The sequence below is a fragment of the Pteropus vampyrus genome, unplaced genomic scaffold, assembly GCF_000151845.1.
Source record: "Pteropus vampyrus isolate Shadow unplaced genomic scaffold, Pvam_2.0 Scaffold160, whole genome shotgun sequence".
In the NCBI taxonomy this organism is placed as follows: Eukaryota; Metazoa; Chordata; class Mammalia; order Chiroptera; family Pteropodidae; genus Pteropus; species Pteropus vampyrus.
Genome location: NW_011888941.1, coordinates 4,069,222 through 4,082,522, shown reverse-complemented (window position 1 = coordinate 4,082,522; position 13,301 = coordinate 4,069,222). Strand labels below are relative to the sequence as shown.

Genomic DNA, 13,301 nt, shown 5'->3' with positions numbered 1-13,301 from the left:
CTAGGAGCTGCCAGCTGGCTTTTAATTTCCTCCAACCTAAAACCAACACGCTTTCCGATTACTGAGTCAGTGACAGGACTCACGCACGGCACTGCATTTTTCATGCGGTGGTTGGGGGGGGCGGGGGGGGAGCGGATGGCCGTGAGGGTGGGCCAAGGACAGACTAGTGTTTATCAGGGTTGGGGGAGGCAGGTGGTAGGAGGCAAGCTTGAGAAAGCTCTGACTCTATGGCTAATATTCAATGTTTAAAGATAAAATGTAGCCAGCTATATTTCAATTAGCTGATGTTTTTCATAGATATAAACAGAGCTTTAAGTATTTCCTTCCTGAAAGCAGTTTTATTTTGTTTATTCCTTTTTTTTTTTTTTTTACCCACTGAAATTCTTTTACTTAATGAGTAGATATTTTGCATTGGGACATTTAATCAAGACATTAACAAGAGTAGAAGATTGTTGATTTAAGACAAGTTTGAGATCCACTAAAATTAATTGTATGGTTGTCCTTCTGGTGGCTGCAGAGCTTTATACTTTGTTCAAACATCATTAAACATCTTAGCTCTTGAGGTACAACTTTAACATAATATGAGTTTTGCCATTTTACTAACACTGGTATGCTCTGTGCATCCACCATTACACTGGAATTATTTATTCCATTCATATTAATTTTGGTTACAAATCTAACTGATGGAGGGGTTTCTAGGATTTAGGTCCACTTTTTACTTTCAGGCTATATGTTCTGTTTTCATAATTTGTCAAAAGCCAGACTTTGCATCCTGTGGAGACCACCATTTTCTCCTGTAGCTCGACAGACCCTGTTTATTCTTTTTCTATTATGAAGGGCACCATCAACTTTCTTCCTCCTCAGTGTTTGCATGTTGTTAAAATCATTGTATATAAGGTAAAACCTCAAATAATGAGAAGGCTCAAGGTTTAGGCTGTGGATTACAGTTAACAAAATACGCTGGTTAACTGAGGATTAAAATAGAAAGGCTCTTGTTTCACCCTGATTATTGAAAATATTTTTACAAGTGAAGGTTCTGGATAGGTGGGCTCTAGTTAATTGACATTTTATTTTATCTGTCCTTTAGATTAGGTCTAAGACATTGTTTTCCACTTAAAAGGTCAGACCTTAACAACTGCAGGAAAGGCATGTGGGTTGTGAATATTATCTCATTGTGGAAGGAGCTGGATCAAATGACTTTAGGGGATGCCAGTCATTCATTTTTGAGAGTGTAGGTTTCCCGTTAATAAGGCTTTCTTCCCTCAACACTTTGAGTTGCTTCAGAAAGTAATTTCACTGTTGCCATTCTTATAACTTAAATCAGAGTAGACTAGATTCATGACATGATAACTGACAACTCCATATCTCAATGGCTTAGCACTTAAAAGTTTATTTCTTGCTCGCTCAAAGTCCTTTATTACCCAAAGGCAGCTGTTGTCTATGTGAGGACTTAGAGATCAAAACTGTCAAACTCATAACTCTGCCATCTTCACACAAAGCCTCCAGCATAACCACCAAAGGAAAAGCAAGAGAAGGGAGACTAGCACATAGGCTTTTCATTGCCATGTCTGGGAAGATACCTAGTTACCACTTCTGCAGATACCTGTGCCCAGATCTAGATACATGGCTCCACCCAACTACAAGGGATCGGGAAGTATAGTTTAATGTGTTTCCATCAGGGATGGATATGAAAACAGATTTAGTGAGCCCATAGAACCATGTCTTCCACATCAGCCTCTTTAAATGCTATGAGAATAAATAAATGTCTTCTGTTGAGAAGGTCTGAGTCTTTGAAAACTGCAACACTCTACAGAACAAAGGTCAAGGTGTAGTCTTCAGACAACCTTCATAAAGTCATATTTGTGCACTCCAGATTTATGAAACCAGAATCTCTGGGATGGGAGCCCAAGAATCTGTATTTTAACAACCTTGCCAGGTAAGTGTTAAACTTTGAGAAATACTATACAAGATACTCCTAAAAAAAAAAAAGGAGGGGGGTTCTACTGCTAAAGAGTTTTAAAAACCAGTGTTCTGCATTATCCACTTGGTTATTCCAGAATATTCTGATCTATAAAAAACCCCAATCAAGAGTCTTTAGAGGGACTTCCAGTTATGGCAGCATGAAGAGGCTGGCCAAAACTCTCAAAAAACATAGGTAAAACTGGACAGAATTGTCTGAAATGACAATCTTAGGGCACTAAAAATAGAACAAAGACAGACAACAAATTTAGAAGCATTCTTGAAAAAAGTGCTTTTGTTTTCAGCATGAATCTGTTGTAGACTCAGTTGGGAATGAAGAAGGTCTCAAAGACTACCCTTGACCAAGAATTCCCCAACCAAGACCCAAAACCTGCTCCTTGCTATAAATCTCCACTTGTTCTTGCTGTATTTTGAATTGGGTCTAGTTCCATACTGAGGTCTCTTTTCCTTATTGCAATAGTGCCTGAATAAAGTGTATTTTTGAATGCTGCCTGGCCCTGGTTTCTTTAACAAAGGAATACTCGCAGCTTTACTATCCTGAGACAAAAGACTCAATTAGGGCAAGCAGTGGACCGACCAGAAATTTAACAAGAAAATACTAGAAAAGAGAAAGTCATGGAAAGACTAAGATAAGCCCTCTACATATCTCTAGGAGACTGGAAAACTATTCAGCAAGGGGAACACCCAGGAGAATCTGACAAAAAGTAGAAGTCCAGGAGACTTGAGATATAGCTGCAACTTATAATGTATTCCCCAGCCCACACACAGGCCCCTCAGCAGAAGATGTAAGCTTAACACACTTGAGGTGCTTGAGTGCTACCTAAGGCATTGCTTGACATACAGCTATACAGACACAGGGCCAACCTTTGGGAAAAGCAGGCTATCTATACATATATACAAAAATTCTTTTTTTTTTTTTTTTCGGCTAGGCAACCCTGGGTTGACCTCACAGATTGCAAGGACCTTGTCAGGTTATAATCCCTTATTTTTTATTTTTTACACCTACAGCACTTTGTTTTCCTAGGTGGTCTCCCATTCAAGTACTAATCAGCCCCGACCCTGCTTAGCTTCAGAGATCAGACAGGATCGGGCTTGTTCAGGGTGGCATGGCTGTAGACAACAAAAATCTTAGTAGAGACATCTACTGTACACTGTAGGGGAGATATATTCTAGAGTTTAAGGCCAGGAAATAATGAAAAACAATAACAATCTCAAGAAAAATAAAACAATCTAGAATTGCTACAGTTTATTATCTAAAATGTCCAGTTTCTGTTTTAAAATTTACTAGACTGAAATGAAAACAGGAAAAGGTTACTCATACTTAGGAAAAAAGGGGGAAGAATATAATGGGTCCCGATTTTGGATTTAGCAGAAAGATTTCAAAGCACCTACTACAAACACGTTCAAAAAATTAAAAATATGGCAATGATCCAACGAGCAGAGAAGCTCAATGATGGTTAGAAAATATAAAAATAATTAAAATTTAATTTATAAGTTGAAAATAAACAAAATGAAAAAAATCACTAGATGGGCCCAACAGCAGATTTCAGATGAGAAAAGAATAAATCAGTGAATTCAAAGACTGATTAATAGAAACTATTCAATATAAAGAACAGAGAAAAAAATAAAGACAAATGAAAGGACTCAGCTATTTATCAGACAAAATCAATCATGGAAGGAGAAAAGAGGGAGAAAACATTTCAAAAATAACTTCACAAATTAAATTAATTAAAAATATTAATTTGTGAGTTGAAGATGGTCAACAGCCCTCATATAGGAAAAACACAAAGGGATCCCAACCTAGACTCATAGTCATACAATTGTAAGCAAAAGAAATCGAGAAAAATTAAGAAATATTTTATATTTAAACACAAACTAGATTGAAATTAAAAGTTAGAAAAAAGTATGCCATGGAACCAGTAACCATTAGAGAGCTGGAGAGGCTATATTAATATCAGGAAAAATTGAATTCAAGAAAAGAAATATTACTAGAAAAAGAAGAGGAACATTTCATATTTCTTCTTGATATCAAGAAGCAATAACAATGACAAATGTATATGCACCTAATAACAGGGCCTAAAATTATATGAAACCAAACCTAAATGAATTGAAATAAGAAATCAACACAACATTTATAGTTGGGGATTCCAATACTCTTCTCTCAGTAATTTATAGAATAGTTAACAGAAAAATCAATAAGGATACAGAAGACTCTATAACACTGTAAACCAAATTGACTTAACTGACATATATATAATATTCCACTAAACAACAGAAGAATTAATATTCTTCTCAAATGCACATGGAACACTCTATAGGATTCTATAGTTTTTGCTCCAACTAAATAAAAATTGAATTGGAAATTAATAATAGAAATCTCACCAAATCTGCCATAGAAAGGAGCCTCGTTAACCTAATCTTTTAGGAAATATGGGAACAAATCTCCACAACCTTGTGTTTAGCAAAGCTTTCTTAGATATGACACCAAAAATATGAGTGACAAAATTAAAAATAAGTTAAATTTTTCCAAAATTCCAAACCTTTGTGCTTTAATGAATACATCAAAAAAGTAAAAATACAACACTTAGAAGAGGAGAAAAATAGAAAATATAACTAAAAAAAAAAAGAAAAAAATAATCCAACTTTAGAAATGGTCCAAGGACCTGAATAAATATTCCTCCAAAGATGATATAGAAATGGCCAATGAGCACTAGAAAAGGTACTCAACATTGTTAACCATCAGAGAACTGCAAATCAAAATAACATTGAGATACCACTTCTCCCTGCTAGGATGGCTATAAATAGCCAACAGTCAAACAAACAAACAAACAAACAAAAGAACAAAAAAAAAATTATAACAAGAATTGTCAAGAATGTGAAGAAACGAACCCTTATACACTGCTAATGAGATTGTAAAATGGTGCAGCCACTTTAGAAAATAATCTTATAGACTAAACATAGCCACCACATGACCCAGCAATTCTACTCCTTAAATTGTTCTCACTACCAGGTATACAAAAAAAAAATGAAAACATATGTTCACACAAAAACTTATACATGAATATTCAAGCAGCATTAATCTTAACAGGACAACAGTGAAAACAATCCAAATGTACACAAACTAATGAATAAGAAAAATGTGGTTGACATTGTGGAATAATCATTCAGCAATAAAATTAAATGAAGGATTGATATATGGGACAACATGGATGAAATTTGAAAACATCATACTAAGTGAAATAAGCCAGTCACAAAAGAGAACACATGGTATTTTATGTAGATGAAATGCCCAGAATAGGCAAATCCATGAGGATAGAAAGCAGATTAGTGATTACCTAGGGCTGGGGTGGGGAAAACTGAGGTGAAGTGGGGAGTGACTACAAATGGGTATACAGTTTATTTGAGGGGTGATAAAAGTATTCTAAAATTGATTGCAATCCTTGAGAGTTGCACAACTTTACGAATATACTAAAAACCATCGAGTTGTCAGAAAAGAAAATCCAAAGTAAATGCGCTATGTGTTTCACACTCTAGTTGGTGTCATAGGGTCTGACTATTGCGCTTCCGGTGTGTCTAGACAATGGGATAAGAAGATAAGTCATCCCCTACAGAGCCCAAAACAGTGCTTACATATATCAGGCAGTCAAATGTTAGTGCGACATTGACAAGTCTCAAAACAGAATTTAAAACAGAATGAATTACACGTTTTCCTTGTGCTTTATTCTGTCTCTCTCTGGCCACTGACGTGGAAGACATTTCAGAATTTGTCTGACCTCTAAAGTTAACTGTATGAATTCTACGAAACCAAGATTTCCAACTGCTAGAACACCACATACCAGAGGTAACCTGCAGGAAGCCAGACCTTTGTGTCCAGGTATACAGGATTAGTTTCAAGCCTCCAGGGAGTATTTTGACATCATGATGCTGGGTTGCTTTAGATAGTTTCCAGATTGCATTGACCAGAAATTTTCTTCAGCCTGTAGCAGGTTCCCATTCATCTCTGTAAGCTTCAGATAGATTACTAAAGCTGGTACCATCCTTTACATATCTTATACATGTGCCAGCCTCCTCTGCAGCCCACCAGGCCACACTGAAGGCACAGCTGTTTGCAGACACACCGCAGTGCCTAGAGCCCCAAGAGGCTGGTGGCCACAGCTGGACCCAAACCATTGGTCTTGTCTCCATCAGTTGTCCTTTGCATGTTAATTAGTACTAATGGAGAGACAACACCCTCAGGCCTGTCTCTTCTCTACCTGACTCCTCCCTCCTCTTCTCCAGGAGCCCCAGATAAGTCTGCAGCCAAAACTCCTGCATGTGTGTCTTTCCCTCATTCAACCGTAAGCTTCTTGAGAAAAGGGTATCTCTCTTTAGCCTTCTTTTTATGTTCCCGTACTGAGCACCTTCTATAAAATGGGTACCGGTAATGTATCTTTTGGGACAGCTACCACTATTAGCCAGAGACTACCTGGGACTCTCAAAAACAAAACAAAATAAAATAACAACACAAAACAAAACATATTTTTTCTGCTATCTATTTCTGGTAGAAGAAAATAGATTGTAATAACCAAAAGGATTGTTTCAGGTTTTTTTTGTAAAAATCTTCTGGGATACATCCAGGACAGTGTGTTGACAGAAGTGATCCTTATGGTTTAATTTGGAGAGGAATGGGTGCTTACCACATTCTCCTGAAATTTCACCTATAGAGATTAATTTTTAGCTCAACAATTCTCCCATTGTGAAGATGTGAATTCTGGAGAAATAGGTGACACATTAAAGTCACATGGTTTTTACTATTGCAGTGTGAATTAATCGATTACTTTTCTCACATGACAGCTCACGACTCATGAGAACTTGTTCTTGACAGAGATCCAAAGGCCAGAGCCCACAGGTTTATTAGTGGAGGCCGGTAGGCAGAGCCAGGCAGCATAGTGATGGTGTTAGGGGGACCTGAGAAGCTGGCAGTCAGCCTGAGGACACAAGCACCTTTCAGAAGAGACAGTAAAGGCAAGATAACAGAGGGTAAGAGAGTGCTGAAAAGCAGAAGGAGGCACATCTGCACAGGGTCACTGGAGTACAGGTTCTCCACCAGAACGCTCCATTTTGAACCTGTCTAACATGGCGGCTAAGGCTATTGCTGAGGTGTCTAATCTCAGCTCACCTTGGTCTCCTGTCACTCCAAGTGATTGCTCCTCAAACCTATTAGAGGTTCCTTAAACTCTGTCTGAAATATCCTCTGCATTCTCAGAAATACATTTCTGACTCCTCCCTCAAACTGTGATAGATGCTCCCTCATGCCTAAAGCACCCTGGCTTTTTGATCTCAGAACCTCACCTACCCTAGTGGCTTTGTGCCTCCCCAGTGACCCTCTTTCCCCTGGCGTTAGACCACAAGGGCCTGGAGACCAAAGCAATGTTATTCGCCTTTGCATTCTTGGTGCCGAGCATAGAGGAGACCCTCAAAAAATATTAATAAAAACATTTTGTGAAGGAATAAATGTTTATTGTATTGTGTTTACAAAAATGTACAGTGGATCAGTCTTTATTTCTCGGCGTAAAGAAACCATTGACTTTGGGAAAGCATTATTTTCCAAGGGCTTTGCTGTGATGGCTTCTTTCTCAGCAGAGAGCTATTTATGAATACCCTACAGCCCCCACGGATCATGGTCAGTCAGAAGAAGAGTAGAAATGTGATTCCGAGTGGGATTTATGACTAGCCTTAATCTGGAGAAAGTATAAAACAGCTGGGGGAACGAGATGATGAAATGTGTTCAACATGTGTGAACTGACCACAATGAGTGACCTGGGAGAAAAGATGAAGGGAGAGCTTAACAAGAAAGGCAGAGCCTGGGCCAAGAGTGCACGGGCTTGCTGAGCACCTACCACGACCTCAGCCTGGACAGGAAACTTGAATTCTCACTTACAATTGTCATCTTCTGGTGATGGGGAGATGGCAGGATGGGACATAGAGAGTAAGGTCAAGGACTGGAGAATGCTGAGCCAAGGGGGGCAGCAAGTGGGGAGCGGTGAAAGTCACCCCACCTGACAGATGGAGGGCATGGAGTAAATGCATTTTCTGTTCTAAAGGGCTTTGGAAATAAGACATTCCTGTTCCTCCCACACTTTCCTGGAGAGTTCAAAGCCTCTACATATATGAGTTCTCAATTTCCAAGGCACTGAAGTGAGGCAAAACATGTCTTTCCCACCTGTAGTTCCATTGACAAATTATTTACGAACCTAAAAAACCATTTTTATGGCCCTTTGAAGAGGCTCCTTTTGTTCTTTGCCACGTGACTAAAAAGCAGAAGCAAATTCAAACTACAGAAATAACTGTAGTATACCATGTGGGCCAGATAATGTTTGTTAATTCAGTCATCTGGTCACTTTCCATGGGAAATTTTTCTTGGCTAATAGGTACACATGAGTTATGGGGTTGGAGTTTTGTCTAGAAACACCATGTATCACAAAGAAATGGGCACCACAAGGTTGAATTCCTCCTATTCCTTCCCCATGAGGGAGGGCAGGGATCACGCAACTTAGAGCCAGAGAGCCTTGAGAAGGACAGGCCACCACTGGTCCTAGGCTCCTATTGGCTAAAGGGGAGGCCCCTGTCTCTTAGGCTGGCCTTTTCTGTAGGGGATCCATGCCCTGTCAAGTCTGGGGAAAATCAATCCAAACCCCAAAAGACTAAGGTACTAAGAGAAGAAGGCAAAAGATCTCCAAATCTTCAAGGACAACAGCTTGTCAGGGATAACAGCTAACTCATACTTTCTTGTGTGTTTTTTAAACCTTATTTAACTTTGAAAACCTGTTGATTTTTTTTTTATTCAAATGGATTTAAATAATGTAAAAGCTAACAAACAGCCACATAAACTAGAAAAAAAATCATTTAATTTAAAAGATTCCAATACTGTAAATTTTTAATTAAGTACAAATTAACTTATTAAAACTCTAAGTTAGCCAGCATTTTTCTATATCCCAATAAGTACTTTATAATCATGTGTTATTAATATTAGTTTCTCTACAGCTTTATCTACAGTATTACTCTGGCTGAATTTCTATAGCCCTTAATGTTGGAAATCTTGGATTCGCTACTAGCATTATTTTATTTTAAATATTTCATTGAAAAATAACTTACACATACACCTCTCTAAGAGAGGTATGATGGAGACGGGAATTTACAAGACAATACAGCAATGCAATTTGGACACTAACCAACTAAAGTGAGCATAGACTCCATAGGTTTAAGTGCACCGTCCCTAAAAAGACTCCCCTCACTTCAGACACCAGCCATAAGTTACAGAATTCCCAGGCTGCCCACACTCTGACCAACTGGCTACAAATCCAGAGGTTTCCCACAAACCTCTCAGGTTCAATAATTCACCAAAACAACTCATGGAATTTGGAAAAGCACTGTACATCCAATTGCTGTTTACTATAAAGAATACAAGTCAGGATGAGCCAAAAGAAGAGAACTTTTAGGCAAAATCTGGGCAAGTCCCAAACTCAGAGCTTTCATGTCCTCTGATGGTAGTAAAGTGGACTTCTATCCTGGCATAACGGTGTATGTGTACCAACCAAGAAGCTAACAGAGTTTCAATGCCCAAAGTTTTTATTGTGGTTACCTTAAGTAGGCATGGATGATTAAATCATCAATCACATGATTGAACTCAATCTCCAGGCCTTCTTCCTTCCCTAGATGTTGGGCTGATATCACCTGGTTGAAGCCCCAATTCTGTAATCACCTGATTGGTTTTTCAGGCATACTCTGTGCTAAATCATCTCATTAGCATAAACTCAGGTGTGGTCTCAGGGGCCCAGTATGAATTACAAAGACACTCCCATCACCTGGGAAATTCCAAGGGTTTCCGAAGCTCCCTCCTAGGAACCCAGGACAAAGACCGGACAAATTCTTCATTACACAAAGAGAATTGCCTTAGACATCAGAGACCTGACTTAGAAGCCTTATTTCACTTCTCACCAGTAGTGAAACTTAGATAAATACTGAAATTCGTCTGATGGATGATTCCTTCTAGATATAAATTATATGGGTTAGTAAATAACCAGTCAAATATCTGACACAAATTGTCAGTCATTTGTTTATACCATTCATTTATGTATTTACTTATTAAGCAAGTACATGAAAAGTTATTAAGTGCCAGGCATGGTTTAAAGTGCCACCAAGTGTGACCTGCAATTGATTTCTATAAGGCTAGTGGGGAGACATTCCCCAGGAATAAGTACTTCTGAATCTGGGGATAATATCCTTCCTGAAGTACTGGAAGTTAGTTACGGGCAGAGTGCAGAGTGGGGTGGGGTGGTGTGGGGTGGGGTGAGGAGGGTGGCTAACATTAACGGTGGATCCCAATCTGTGCATGAGCCAGGGAAGCAGTGACTGCAGTTGGGTTCCTGTCTTCGAGTCATTCCTTGAATCTTCACATCAACCCACAGGATAGATGTCTTAATTGAAGGGTGAGGCAAACAGAAATGTTGAGCTCCATGTGACTATGAATGTACAGAACCAGTGAGTGAGGGGCTGGAATTGAACCCAGGTCTCCTGACCTCGAAGTCCACCAACTCTCCCTCCATTGTATCATACCTAACATCACTCTCACGTAGGACTGTCCCCAGGGCTGGAGCTCTCTGGAGGTTTGGCTTTAGGCTGGTCAGGCATTTAAATTAAAGGACACTACCTCTTTTAAGGGACAAGATTTCTGTTGAATCTTGGGCAGCAAGTGAACCACATTAAAGGGTGATACCCCTTTCCGCCGCCACCAAAAAAAACATGTATTTTCTCAGTTGAACTGGTAGTATTTCTTCACTTATTTTTTCCTTTTTCCATTGGGAATAGAGACTCATATATCTTTTCTCTCTGCCTCCACTTCCCCAAGTGAGAGCTTAATAGCTAGCCCATAATATTAGTTATTATTGCTATACTTCAGATTACCCCAAAACTGAGCAGCTGAAGACAACAAACATTTATTAGCTCACAGAATTTGAGAGGGTTAGTAATTCATGAGTCCCTTAATTGCGAAGTTCTGATTTTTGGATTTCTCATGAAGTGGCAGTAAAAGTGTTGACTGGGGCTGCAGTCATCTAAAGACTTGACAGGGGCTGGATGACTCACTTATCAACTCACTCAGATACCATGGCCACTCACGACAGCCATGGTAGCTGGCTTTCCCCAGAGTGAGTGAATGAATGATAAGATGGGAGACAGGGGGCACAATCAAGTCAGAAGTTTCAGTACCTTTTATAACGTAGTCTCAAAAGTAATATACCAGCACTTTTGTTGTATTTTCCTGATTACACAGACTAATTCTGATACAGATGTTGGAAAGAACCAATAGGAGGCATAAGTAATTGGGGGACATCTTAGAGATTGGATACCACTGTCCCCCTTCCCCAATTACCAATGATTCATGTCCCTCCTACATGTAAAATACATTCATACTTTCCCAAGACCCATGCCCCTAACTCTGTCAAATATTACCCCATTACAACATCAGCTTAAAGTCCAGGTTCCATCATCAAAATGAGGCCCAAGTATGACAGAGACAAATTATCTGTCCCTCACAAACCTAACATTTGGTGGAAACAGGTAGAGGACAGCTGTATAGACATTCATATGTCAAAAGAGGGAAAATGGGAGCATGAGGGAGACACTGGTCCATAGCAATTCTGAAATCCCACTAAGGTGGTTCCTGAATTAGGCCTCAGTCCTGCACCTGCCCAGAAATAGTACATGGATCTTGGTTCCATCCTTTAAGTCACCTTTCTTTTTCATGACAGGTAACACATGATACGTAATATGAGTAGTTTTCTCAGCCTCCTCTGCTTCTAAAGTTAGGGGGACCAAAAGCTTTTTTCATTTTGACCTGCGTCAATCTAAGGTGATGGTATTTCTGGGGATATAATTCTCTTTAAAACGTGAGTTATTCTGTTAGACAAAAGCCATGCCTATAATTCGCTTCAATATAGCCCTTCCCTACCTTGGATTTCTGCTGAGGAATAGTACTTTTAAGCTTCTTAGACATTCTATTGTATGGTTGAGAGGGTCTATGAAACATACCCTTAAAGTTTTAGAGGGCCTTTTTTTCGGAATGAATGGTACTCTGAGGCATTATCTTTGATATTCCTGGGGTCTTAACAAAGGATTTTACAGTGACATACTTGTTTTCATCTCTGGATATGCTTTTCTGAGAGTGTCCTATATTTGATATTTACTCAGAAGCTATTTCTTAATTTCAGCATCAATTGCCAACTGGAGAGGATAGGAATCTTAGAAAACAGCAAATCTTGACTCTTTCCCCCACAATACATGTCTCTTCTCTCATATTTTACAATAAGTAACAAGAAGAAAGAAGGTAGTACTTTCAGTTCTGCCTGGACATCTCCTTTGATATATCACCCAGTTTATTAAATACATTTCCCAACTTCTACATTATTGCAGGCAATAGCATTGCTAAACTTTCTGCCACTGCATAAAGTTTACCAATCCCTTTTCCTCCAGTACCCAATAAAATTTTACTTGCTTTCCTTTAAGTCCTCACTGGCAGCCTCAAATTTAAATTCTACTAACATCGTGTTCAAGGCAATTTAGGATTTTTTAAATACTCTCTGTGAAGTCCTCCCATTAGCACCCAATGCCTGGTTCTAAAGACATCCTCATATTTTAGGTATTTGTTATGGCAGCATTCTACTTCCAGGGACCAAAATCTGTGTTAGTTATCTATTATCGTGTAGCCTCAAAACATAGTAGCTGAAAATGACAGGTATTTATTATATTACAAAATGTCTAAGAGTCAGGAACCGAAGTGGTGTAGCTAGCTGCGTCTGGCTCAGGCTCTCTTATAACGTTGCAGTCACATCACTGGCAGGGGCTGCAGTTATCTGAATACTTGAGTGGGACTGGAGGATGATGTACCTGTTGGCAGAAGATTTCAGTTCCTCACTACATGGGCTTCTCGTGGCATGCCAATTGGCTTCCTACAGAGTCTTCTGAGAGAGGGAGAGAGTGACCAAGCCAGAATCTGCAATGTCTTGTAAAACCTCATCCCAGAAGTGGCATGACATCATTTCTGCCATATTGGGCAACAGTGAGTACAACATGGGAGGTGACCACAAAAGAAACTACATGAGTTAAAGACCACTGGGAGCCAGGTGACAAGCCTGCTAATTGCTGACACCTACCCTTACAGGTGTCCCACTGCAGCAGACCCTCAGTGGTTTCTCTAGCCTGCTCAAAGCTTGTCTCGAACTCGCTATTAATATCAAAGGGTTGAGCTACTTCCTCACGAATACTGTGTATGTGATCTTAAGGTA

General features: G+C 39.3%; 2 pseudogenes; both read right to left on the bottom strand.

The window, feature by feature from the left end:
- Window positions 1-484: 484 nt before the first annotated feature.
- Window positions 485-788, bottom strand: LOC105298754 (annotated as a pseudogene).
- A 2,191-nt stretch (window positions 789-2,979) lies between these two features.
- On the bottom strand, window positions 2,980-3,098 carry LOC111745681 (annotated as a pseudogene).
- Window positions 3,099-13,301: the final 10,203 nt, after the last annotated feature.